The sequence below is a fragment of the Pinus tabuliformis genome, chromosome X (genome assembly GCF_031772625.1).
Source record: "Pinus tabuliformis cultivar Carrire ecotype Pingquan chromosome X, CPIR1, whole genome shotgun sequence".
In the NCBI taxonomy this organism is placed as follows: domain Eukaryota; kingdom Viridiplantae; phylum Streptophyta; class Pinopsida; order Pinales; family Pinaceae; genus Pinus; species Pinus tabuliformis.
In genome coordinates, this window is record NC_142308.1 from 1141130256 (window position 1) to 1141142181 (window position 11926).

An 11926-nucleotide genomic window follows, 5' to 3' on the forward strand; every position below is an offset into this window, starting at 1 on the left:
GTGCTTCATATTTTTCTATGTTGTATGTCACTTGAAAAACCAGCTTAAAAGATAGTTGAATGCTTTCTTTCTCTAGAGACACTAGCACCACCCCTGCTCCTGCAGTCTCCCAGGAAGATGCTCCATCAAAGAACATCTCCCACATTTGACTTCCTTGCTCATCTTCAGCCTGAACTGTTGGTTTCCTTATCTGTAATGAGGCCTTCTGAAACTCTTCTATTTGGAGAATGCATGCTCCAAAATCAGTGTCCACTGCATAAATGGGATGATTTGTAGGACTCTTCTCATCACTGATGATATATGCCAACTGTGCTTCTCTATATAACCTCCTGCTTTCTCCTCCAAAAACTGGGACAGTGGCATAAGCTAGATCATTTTGTAGTGTCCCACCTAGTCTCTTAATCCACCCTCTAGACAACAGCATACCAAACTTATGAGGGACATCAGCAACCACAATATCCATCATCATACTCTTCATGGGGAGCTGAGTTAAGGTAATGGCCATATCTTTTATTAATCCAAGACATTTCACCTTCCTTGAATCAAAAGAAAATAAATCATGATATGGTCTAGTGATATCAAGGCCTAACTCTTCCATGACAACTTTAGGCATCAAATTGTGACTGGCCACTGTGTCTAGCAGGCAATTATGAAGGATTTTGTCATGAATGGTCAATGACAAATAAAAAGATGGAGAATTATTATCAGCAGGTTCAATCATAGGACTGAGCACAATGGCAGGCTTGTCATCTTGCAAATTGACAGAGTCAGTGGAGGTTTGTTTAGTTTCTAGCTCCAAGGCTTCAAGAATAGGCTTTCTAAATATTTCACTCTTCACCAACTCAACCAGAGGTACCGATATTTTCAATTTTTGAACTTCTGACTCAAAGTTGAAAGAAGAAGATGACTTATCAAAACTTTTTACCTCTTGAAATGGAGCTTTGAGGATGACTGGATCAGCTGCTGGTCTTCTCTGCTTGGTATTCTGAGGTTTTGTTTGGACAGCAGCTCTTTGGACAACATTTTCTCTAACATTCTTTGCATTGGATCTCAGATTATATCTCTGCTGATCACCTGTTTGTAGAACAACTCCTCTATCCCACTCCTGATTGTTTCGTTCTTGCAGCAATGATTCTTCATACTCAGCCAATGTCAAAAATGCAGCGCTGCCTTTATCTTCCATGCAGTGAATTTCATCCTCATCTTCTTCAAAATGTTCCTCCTCCATGACTACATTTTGGAAGGGAGCTTTGACTTTCTGATCTTCTTTTGAATCTTCACCCCTCTGCATTATTTGTAACTGCTCATTTTCTCTTCTGAATGGATTTTGATTTCTTGGAGCAAATGTGTTTTGCTGCCTTGTTTTTCCTGAGTTATGCTCAACCTCCAGCTTAGAAATCTTAGCAGCCAATGACTCTATCATTTTAGTCATTTTATCAAATTTGGGGTCTGATGATGATGCAGAAGAAGTAGATACCTGACCTCTCTCGCTTCTTCTATCAGCTTGACCTTTTAACTTTTCTGCAACCATGATATTGGATTCTACTTCTAGAGCTGCATCCTGCATGTCTGCCAGCGTAGCACATCTTCTTTCTCTCAATAATAAGAAGAAATCAGAGTCAAAAGCATTGGCATAAGTGAGTTTGGCAGAGGTAGGAGTAGGCTTTACCTCAGTTGCTATCTTGCTATACATTCGATTAAATATTTTATTAAAATCAGGTATAGATTCACCATTTTCCCTCTTCAGATTACCAAACTCTGTGTGGTAATACAAAAAGTCCTTTTTATCTCCCCATTGCTTCAAAAATGCATCATCTAATGCTTCAATATCTGCTATAGATCTCTGGGGTAATTCTCTAAACCACCTCCTAGCCTCTCCATCAAGGCTATGGACAAAAACTCTCATCCACACATCATTCTCACTTATATCTAAATTATCAGCATAACTGTAAAAAGCTTCAAGGTGTTCTTCTGCTGTCACTCCCTCTGTACCAGTGAATTTAGGCATATATTTTTGATATTCTCCCACAAGCATAGGATTTAAAGGCACAGGCAAGACTAAAGGTCCATATCTGGCAGCTACAATTCTTTCTATTCTCGTAGGTGCTAGCTGTCCTGCCATGGTTGGAATATTTGGAAGGATACTGGCAGAAGGAGCAGTAGGAAGCAATGTGATGGATGGCAGAGATAAAGGGATGTTTTGGACTGAATGGGATGCTTTCTTTGGACTGAGATTCAAAGGGGAACTAACTGCACACAGGGCTGAACTAATCTCTGAAGGAATTTCTTTATTAACAGTGCTAATTTCTAAATCTTCAAACTGTAAATCTTCAGCAACAACTTTATCTTTCATAGATGAATTAGATTTCTTAGGCTTACCTGATCCTGATGCCCCTTTCTATGATGATTTCTTTGAATTAACAGTCTTCTCAGGTTCAGGCACTGGTTTAGCTAGAGATTTTTGAGGATTTCTTCGAGTGTTTCTCACAAACTGAGCCAGAACTTCAATGTGGAGTCGCCAAAAGTTGGTCTTCCTCCAATGGAGTCGCCAGACAAATGATTACAACCAGAAACTATGTTCAAACCTTGTCTGTCATCAAAGCTTGAAGCTGAGTTGTTCTCCCAGGGAAGCTGAGCTTCAATTCTCCTCTCCCCGGCAACGGCGCCAATTAATGTTATCATCCCAAGAAACTCACCTAGGTTGTATATCAGTGATGCTCGAGAACATTACAAACTCAACAAAATGTTCAAAAAATAGTGGATGAATAAAACAAATGCTGCATATTCAAGCCAGATAACCACTCCTACTATGCTTAACCCCAGACATGGGTGAACACCCCCACACTACAAGGCTTTTAACCACCAATTACTCACAGTTTGAGGATAAGGTGATAATGGAGAAGACTGACCACACCAGCAGGTGCACAGGACCCTGTGATGGCCGGCTGCAACTAGTTAAAAGGTCTGTAAATCTGTTTTCTAATACACATACAGGATGACTACTCTCTGGCACTAGAACAACAGAAACCTGCATACAAATTCAATGAAACAACTAAATTCTAACACAGAGGTGGGATGACAGCCCCTCTAATGCTAAACATTAGCAGCACATGAAATAATGCATGACAAACACAGCTTGGAACATAGAAGAAGTGAAAAATGAGCAATTGTCAGCAAAAGAAGCTTGTATTATTTGGAAATGAAGACCAGAAGCTGCAGGTCTCACAGTAGTTACAGTCTCCAGAAGTTGAAGCTTACAACAGTGTAACACTCATCCAACATTTTATCAACCTGATTACCTTGTTTTTCTGGGTATATATAGCATTTGAATACAAAATTACTCTTCTAGGCTGTGCGTGGAGGTGTCTTAATGGATCACCAACCGCATTTACAAACTATTATGGGCCTTTGATACATTCTGACTGTCTTAATTAACAAATTTTACATTCTCTGATATTTTGGTGTCCTTTCTGAGCATATGGGATATAATGTGTACAATGCTCCATAACTGATTTATATCTTGATCTGCTTGAAGCTGTCCTTCTTGTCCTTGACCGTGTTGTCTTTGAATGCGGCAGCTGAAATATTAACTGTGCAATGTATTGAACCTGGGTTCCTTTTCCTTCGGGCGCGTAGGACTGCTCAACACACAAAAATTGCATTGAAAACTGTCGGGCTGCAATGGAAGACACAGAGGCAATATCAGCCGTCGGATGAATAAAAACAATGGAGGAGATCGCGTGGGAAGAGCTATCGGGAGGCAGCGCGGACAGTAAATATGAGTCGTTGGATGAAACGATTGGACGGTTGAGATTTGTTGATAGGGGAGATCGGGCGATAGGCGGATGGAGAAATGTGGGTCGTCGGATCGCGGTCGAGCAGATCCGACGGTGATCGGGTGGCAGAAGAAAATGATGGTTAACAGGCGGGGGAAACGGTACGATGGCAGGAAGTGGTTTCCCCGCACCACTTTTGTATTGCAGCGGTTTACGTACAGGGGAAGCGCGATGCAATGAAAATGCGCCGCGTGTCTGATGTGATGGGTGGGGAACCACTTTTCCCAGGAGCTAACAGGCGAGCGGTTCTCGGGAGCGGGGATTGCGAATGGCGTTGGATCAAAGGGCGGGGTAAGATTGGACGACACAAAGATAAAGCACGGGTTTATTGTTGACATGACGGGTGATATAGCAGGTAAAGGGGCCTGCCAGGTTAGGCTATGTTTTATTACATCCGCGCATTAAAAAGGGTTGGGTTTATAGTTCCGGGGTAAAGTGGAAATAGGTTAATATGAGGTTTACAAGGTTAACAGGCGTTTATAATTTTATAACAAAGAACATGCAGGGATGGGAAAAGGGTTTAATATAATTAAACACAAAAAGCGCCCAAAAATTTTAAAGGCTTATGCGGGGTTATGGGAGGGAACAAGGGCAAAGGGGCTTAAAGGAAAATGAGGAGAATTTGAGGGGAAGGAGGAATCAGAGGAATAAAGGGTTAAAAGAGCATAGGGCAAATGAAAGGGAGAGATAGAATGAACTGCTAAATGCTATGCAACCCAACCAGCATTGCCTGTCCTGATTTCATTCATCAAATGTTGCAAACATTAGCAGAGCTAACAGACATCAAGAAAAATAGGCATAGATTCAAATATCAAAATCTGGCTTTTGCAAGTGGTAAAAAATAGTTGGACGACAGAAGACGGAAAATAACATCTTTGATTAGCTAAATCTACCTAGCAAAACTCATCATAAAAACACCTTTAATATAAAATATTTATTATACTTAAATTTCAAAATATATATTTATATATACATACTATAAATACAAAATAAATTTTTTTATTTCTAATAACTCAAAATTTTAAAATTAAATTAAATTAATAAAATCAATTATAATGCAGGGGTAAGATGTTGTCAGACATTTATTGAATTTTTTAATTTAAAAATAAGGAATGTGAAAAATACCTCTTATGATTTAAGTTTTAAACATTTTAAAATTTAGAATATATATATATATAATTAATTTAAAAAGACAAATAAAATATATAAAACCATTACTACATAAACTTCTTTACATAGAGATGAAGTAGTACATCATTACTTTGGATTCTTAAAGTTATATATAATATTTTTTTATAATTATATAAGGTTAATTAATTAATTAATTAAATTAATTGATTAAAGTATCAATATATTCATTATTAATATTTTTATTTTTTAATATATAACTTTATTTTTAATAGTTTTATATAAAAATTTAGAATATTTATCATTATATTATTATTATTATCCAATTTTAAGGTCACAACCAAGTTAGACATCACATTGGTGTATGAGACTCTCTTGTTTGTGGGACAAGGGACCCACCTCTGTACACCACATTGGTGTATGAGACCCCTTTGTTTGTGGGACAAGGGACCCACCTCCGTACATACACCAGATTGGTGTATGAGACCCTTTTGTTTGTGAGACAAGGGACCCACCTCCGCACAGTGATTTTAAATACTAAGTCTACGAAGGCATACATACTCTACCCTCTCTGGTTTTGAACCTGTGACCTCTTAGGAATAAACACATGCTCTTAACCATTAAGCCCATTAACACACTACTTGTTATATTTTTTCAATTATTTTTATGTTCAAAAATATTAACAATAATTTATTAAATTTAAATTAATAAAAAATTTATTTATCACATAAATATTTCCACATTGCCATAATAATAAACACACATAGATATTTCTACATTATCATGAGTTTATGACCTAACCATAAACACACAAAAATATTTCTACATTACCATGAGTTTATGAGCTAACAATAAACACACATAAATATTTCTACATTATCACGAGTTTATGACCTAACAATAAACAAATACGAGTTTATGACCTAACAATAAACAAATAATACACAAAATGTTACTTTCAAATTCTATTTTACAACAAATATATGAACGCCTTTAACGATATGCACTAATCCTTGCGTCTCAACACTTGAGTGCCACACGCATAAGGTATAGCCAATGGGATTAAAGAACAATGGCCATAATTATAGATAATCTACAACTTCATTCCTTTTAAATCTTCAACTCCCCATATTTAATTTGTTAATATTTTATCCTTATCATATTTAATGTAATTGTTAAAATTATTTTCCCTTATCATAAAATCAATATTCCAATTATGGTTTATTATAAAGATTATTGAATTAATTTTATTATAAAATTGTAAAATTTAATGTATTAATTTTTATAAGAGATAATAATTTTATTTAATGTAACTGTTAATATTTTTTTCTTTATTATAAAATTAAGATTTCAATTATTTTTTATGATAAAGATTATTGAATTATTTTTATTATAAAATTGTAAAAGATAATATATTTTATAAGAGAATAAAAAAAATTTGTTAAATGGTTTGAGTTTAGATTGGATATTATATCAAATTTGATTTGTAGTTTGAGAAATTATGACTCAGAGACATTTAAGTTATCAAAATCACTTGAAAATTGCACTCTAGGCCATACCAACTCTTAATATGATTGGATTAACCTTTACATCACGAAGTAACTTAAAATATATCCATCACCATATATCTTACACCTAATAAATAATAATATTTTAATTTGAAAAATATATAAAATATATAATATTTTTAACAAAACAACAATTATTATTATTATTATTATTTTCAGAATTACAATAAAAATATATTTTAACTTATTTATTAACATAAATATGACCTATATATTTTCATCCTTTTGTAAGGAGATCAGGATACCCATGACATACATTTTCATTATCTTTGCCACTATTATGTAAGGAGATGAAGATCTATATATATATTCTTTGGTTTGTGATAATGTAAGTGTATATTCTTTGGTTTGTGGATAATGAAAGTGTATATGTGTATGTAAGGTAACCATGATATACATTTTCACTATTTTTGCCACTATTATGTAAAGAAATGAAGGTGTGAAAAGAGATTATGGTGTGTATGTTATATTTTGGTTGGTTGATAATGAAAGTGTATAGATGTGGGAAAATTATAGACATTTGTATTTACAATTTTACCATTTAAAATAATCAAACGTGCATGTGTATTAAAGTATTTGATTATTAAATTTTTTATCATTAAGGGTTTTTATTTAATTAATTACAATACATTAAATTAAGTAAATAGTATGTTTACGGGGTATAGAATAAATGATGATAGGGAATTTTTTAACATATTTTGTGGTCAAAAAAATTATTGGTTTGAAATTTTGTGAGAAGAATTCCAGTGATTTTAAGGGTTGGTGTACATCAGGTCGGGTGCAATTTCTTGGTGATTTTGACAGCTTAGATGCCCTTTGGTCGCATCTGCAAGTCATCTCACGACTTGATTACCTAACAAAAAAATATTTAATTAGATAATATAAAAACCAATTTATATTAATTTTAATTAGATGGGTTTATATAAAATATTATTGTTATTTTAAAAAATTATAAATGATTTACTTAATATTCTTTTGCTAGACAATTTATTTGCATATTTTTTATTTATATTTCAATGACATTAAAAATTAAAATCAAATTTAATGTTGCATTATGTTGTTTTAACTATAAGTTAAGGGTTCAAGTAGAAGGGAGGGTTGGCCCATTCTCCTCTATTGAAATCTCCAACAAAATCCAAAAAAACTAAATCTTAATTCAATATCACATGGTCCTTTCCCCTTCCCCCCAACTGAATATGTTGCATGTCCTCGTGCAACTTGCATTGATTCTCATGAATTGAAGTCATCTCATTTTATGTAGCCTTTTGCTCTCTTTTATACAGCCTTGAGGAGTAAAAGTTTATGTTTTGTCCACATGCCATTTTGTGGCTTGAGATACTTCTCCAAGATTTGCATATTTTGCAAAGACCTCTTCAATTGTTTCTTTTTCTTAAGAGCTTATTATTGTGGAAAGTCTTCTTTCTTTGAAATATATCTTAGTGCCAACTCTTGTGGTTGGTTATTATGTGGCAATACTTTTCTTTTTCTCTTCTTCTGGATGGAACAAAGAATACTTGATAATGCAATCAAAATGAATACTCATTCATATACATATTACCTGGTGCTTTCTCATAATATGAATCATTTAAAAACATATCCATCTTTGAAGCAAATATCAACAACAATCAATTCGAAGAAGCATGTTGTTCAACAATATATAAGGTTATGGAATATGGAATTAAAAAATGGCAATGAATATTCCAACCCCCCCAGCCCCCTCAACTGAAGGTGTTTTTTGTATTTGGAAAATGGGGAAAGAAAATTCATCCAAATACATGTATTTTCACATTCAAGGAATTATTGATTAAAGAATACAAAAAAACATATCTTCACCTACCTGAAAACTCCATAAGCTATGCATCTGAGAAATATTATTTGTTACTATTGGATCGTGGATTGTAAAGTGAAAGAATTTAATTTGTTTGTTCATTTCTCTTGGTTGAATGAATAGATGATAAGATAAAAAATTGGAACTTATACCTTCTTATTTATGGAACTAAGCTACTGGTATTGAACTCTAGAGTTGAATATTGATTTATTAGAACATTGCAGCAAGCTACTGAAACCATATAGTCTTCATTCATATCTACATCGTGGCATAATTCTTATTTATGTGAATAAATTTGGCCGATGTCAAACATAGAAAAAAATTATTGGATTATTAGCCATTAGTGAATGTCATTAACCAACACAAGACTACTCACCATTAATGTTAATGAGAGTCAAGATGTGCAAGTGATGCACGTGCATCAACCTAGGGAAAACTATTTTTCCTTGACCCATAGGGGCCATAGAATTTTCCCAATACAAATTTGTATGAAATATAAATTAGGAATTGTTTTTGTAAAGCTAAGTGTCATGAGCCTAGAAAAATTAGAAACTATTGGATTGTTAGGATATTTTGGGTGAGATGGTGCTTTATAGACAAGTGGGCCTTTGTAAAAGTAACAAATTTCAGGGTTAGGATTTAGGCAGTTTCATATTATTGGGGTAGGTGTCCCATTTGTAAATGTTGTCAAGATATTTTATATTGTTCGATATAGAGAATTTTTTGGAACTTCTTTCCCACGGAGGAGAAAAGAGAGCTCTTGGTAGAGAAGAGAAACAAGTGAGATAGAGCTCTAGAAGTAATAGGGAAATGAATAGTCTCGTAAACCCTCTATACATATCATTGTTTAGAGCAATAGAAATCAGATTAAAATTCGGTGACTTAATTCCTCTGTTTACGTGACCTATAAAATAGGTGAATTTATTGTGATGCCTAGAAGTGTTCTCTTGTAATATATTGTGGTCTTAAATCTAATGCAAAGTGCTTGTGTGACTCTACTTTGGATCACAAAACCCTCAACATGAACAAGTGTAGATTGCAAGAACGGAATAGTCTTGAATGGTTAGAAGCTCTAAAGAATTCCCTCGGTAAATATATTTTGTTTTCATTTTCTTTGCAAGTTTTGTGTACCAATTTTTTGAATGGTTATATTCATATAGCACTACTTTGAATCAAATGGTTTAATTGGGAATTGGATGTGAACCCTCCATTTTTCCACTATGTAGCGTTAGAATCCATTTAAGTAATCCTCACTAAAATGTTGGTTGGAAAATATGGCTAAGGAAAAGAGCAGTAGTTTCCTTAGAAAATTATGAGAATATGACGAACAAACAAAGAAGGAATCCTGTGTGAAGAGAATGAAACCAAGTCTTAGTCAGGAGAAGTGTAGTCAGGCCTTCGGGCTTAAAGGGAAATGAGTGTAGAACAAAATGGATTAACCCCCCGACTACCTCGACCTTAGCATAAGCATCGACCCTCGACTCGAGGTGGGCCCTCACAACAATCAGAGCCCAAGCCTTGAAGTGGTCTAACCTTAAGCTAGTCAGGACCAATCGCCAAAAATGGAAAGGAAGGATTGTCCTGATGCCCCACTTAGGTGGGATCCATTTGATAGGTTAGGCCTGAGTTATCCAAGCATGCGACCTGGGAAGAAAAATAACTCTTGACCTCCGACCAGTGAGTCACCCCCAACCCCTGACTAAGCCAAGTACAGGCGATGACTCCATGAGAAAGGTGGAAATTAGTTAAATAAAATCGGTGTTAATTCAATATAAGGATGAGAAGAGGGAATTATACATGGGGAAGGTTGATTTTGATTGAATATGGGGTTTATTCATTTTTCAATGGAACTGGAATCAGAGAATAAGGGATTCACCATTGCCCACTACGTCAAAGTGGTATTGTAGCTCTAAAAGCTCTTTGGGTATAAAAAATACGAAGGATATTGAAGATTTTTAGGTAGAGAAGGTTGAAGACAGATTTCAAATAGAGAAATTATAGGGATTTCTCATTGAGGAAGCAGATTTGGATAAGAAAGCTAACTCAACCTAATAATACTTCATTTAAGGAACAAGACTCACGATACAGTGCAAAGGAAGAGATTCCCAGCAAAGGAGAAAAGATGGAAAAGAGCTAAGATATTGAGATTGTTGAAGTGGAGGAGCTGATAGGTAACTGGTCTGTAATTTTATTAATTTGTTTTGCAAGAAATGAACCCTTGCAGGTAGTAGCAACAAGTGAAGATGTGGACTACAATGATAGAGGATATAGTAGAGAATTAGTAACATTCTCAAATCATGTGGAAAAGAACCCTTGTAGCAGAAAGGCCACTAAAGTAAGGAAGTGTTCCAACTTAGACTAGAAGTCCTCCATAGGAGAGAATAAGAGAGGTTCTCAAGGAGTGAGCAAAAGAGAAAGGAGTGATCAAGGGGTTCCATAAGAGATAGCTAAAGTAATACCAATAGCCCAGGCTGAGGAGAAGTGGAAGAGGTATTAAGTAACAACTGATGGAGAAGAATTGCTACAAGGGCGTATCTACAACTCACATTGGGAAAGTGGAAGCTCATAGGAAGGGAGGAAAGAAGATGGTTATTGATGGTCATGGTTAGGGTTCTAAAAGAAGCCATAGTATGAGAGAGAATAATTCCAAGGTTAATGGCATGATCCAAGAATAATTTGATAGAAAGATAGTTGAGGTGAAGGAGAGATCAACATCGTTAAAATGTTGTTGGAAAGAGAAGACTAGAGGCAAAGATGGGACCTGAGAAGGAGGTTCAAATTACTTGTTAGGTAGAGGATTTTTAAGAGAAAAAACCCCAAAGCCAGAAATATAGGGAAGAAGATAAAGCACCTATTGAGTGTTTAGTTGAAGGAAGAAAATCTTAAAGAATTCGAGCATAAGAGAGAAGTTCACCATTGTAGACTTGAGCAAGGCACACCCCATAGAGAGGGGAAATATGTTGAGGTGAGACTATTTGAAAGTCTCATGGACTACATGGAGAGTCCAAATCAATGAGGAAGTCGCAATTAGGAGATGATGGTGAGATATTGGATGAAGGTCTAATGGAAGGTCAACAAGAAAGGCTAGTAGTAGATATACCAGAAGAGGCTAGATGGTATTTTGTTTTTAATGTTGGTCAGCTTTATGTAATACAAACCAAATGTATGGACAAAATATCCTGCAGAGAAAAGAGGGTGCAAGAAATTCATCTCAAAATAAAGGGTAAGCAAAGAATAAGTGATGTAAAGAGATGTCAAAGGTAGCCACGATAGTATATGAGAACAATGATGCCGAGGGAAAAAAAAAGCCCTCAGAAGATATTATACAAGGGAGTGAAGGTGATGATGAGGATGAAGAGAAGAGACTGACAGGAAGTCTCATGGACTATGGGAAATGTACAGAATAATGAATGATGCTAGGAGCATCAACAAAGGCTCAAGAGCCTCACATGTTTGAAACTAATGAGTTTTTTTCATGTGCAAGTTAGGAAGGCCACGAGGCAAGACAATCATAAAAAATTATCATGAAAGAAGGAGAGAATATAGAATTGCCTTTGGGAGACATA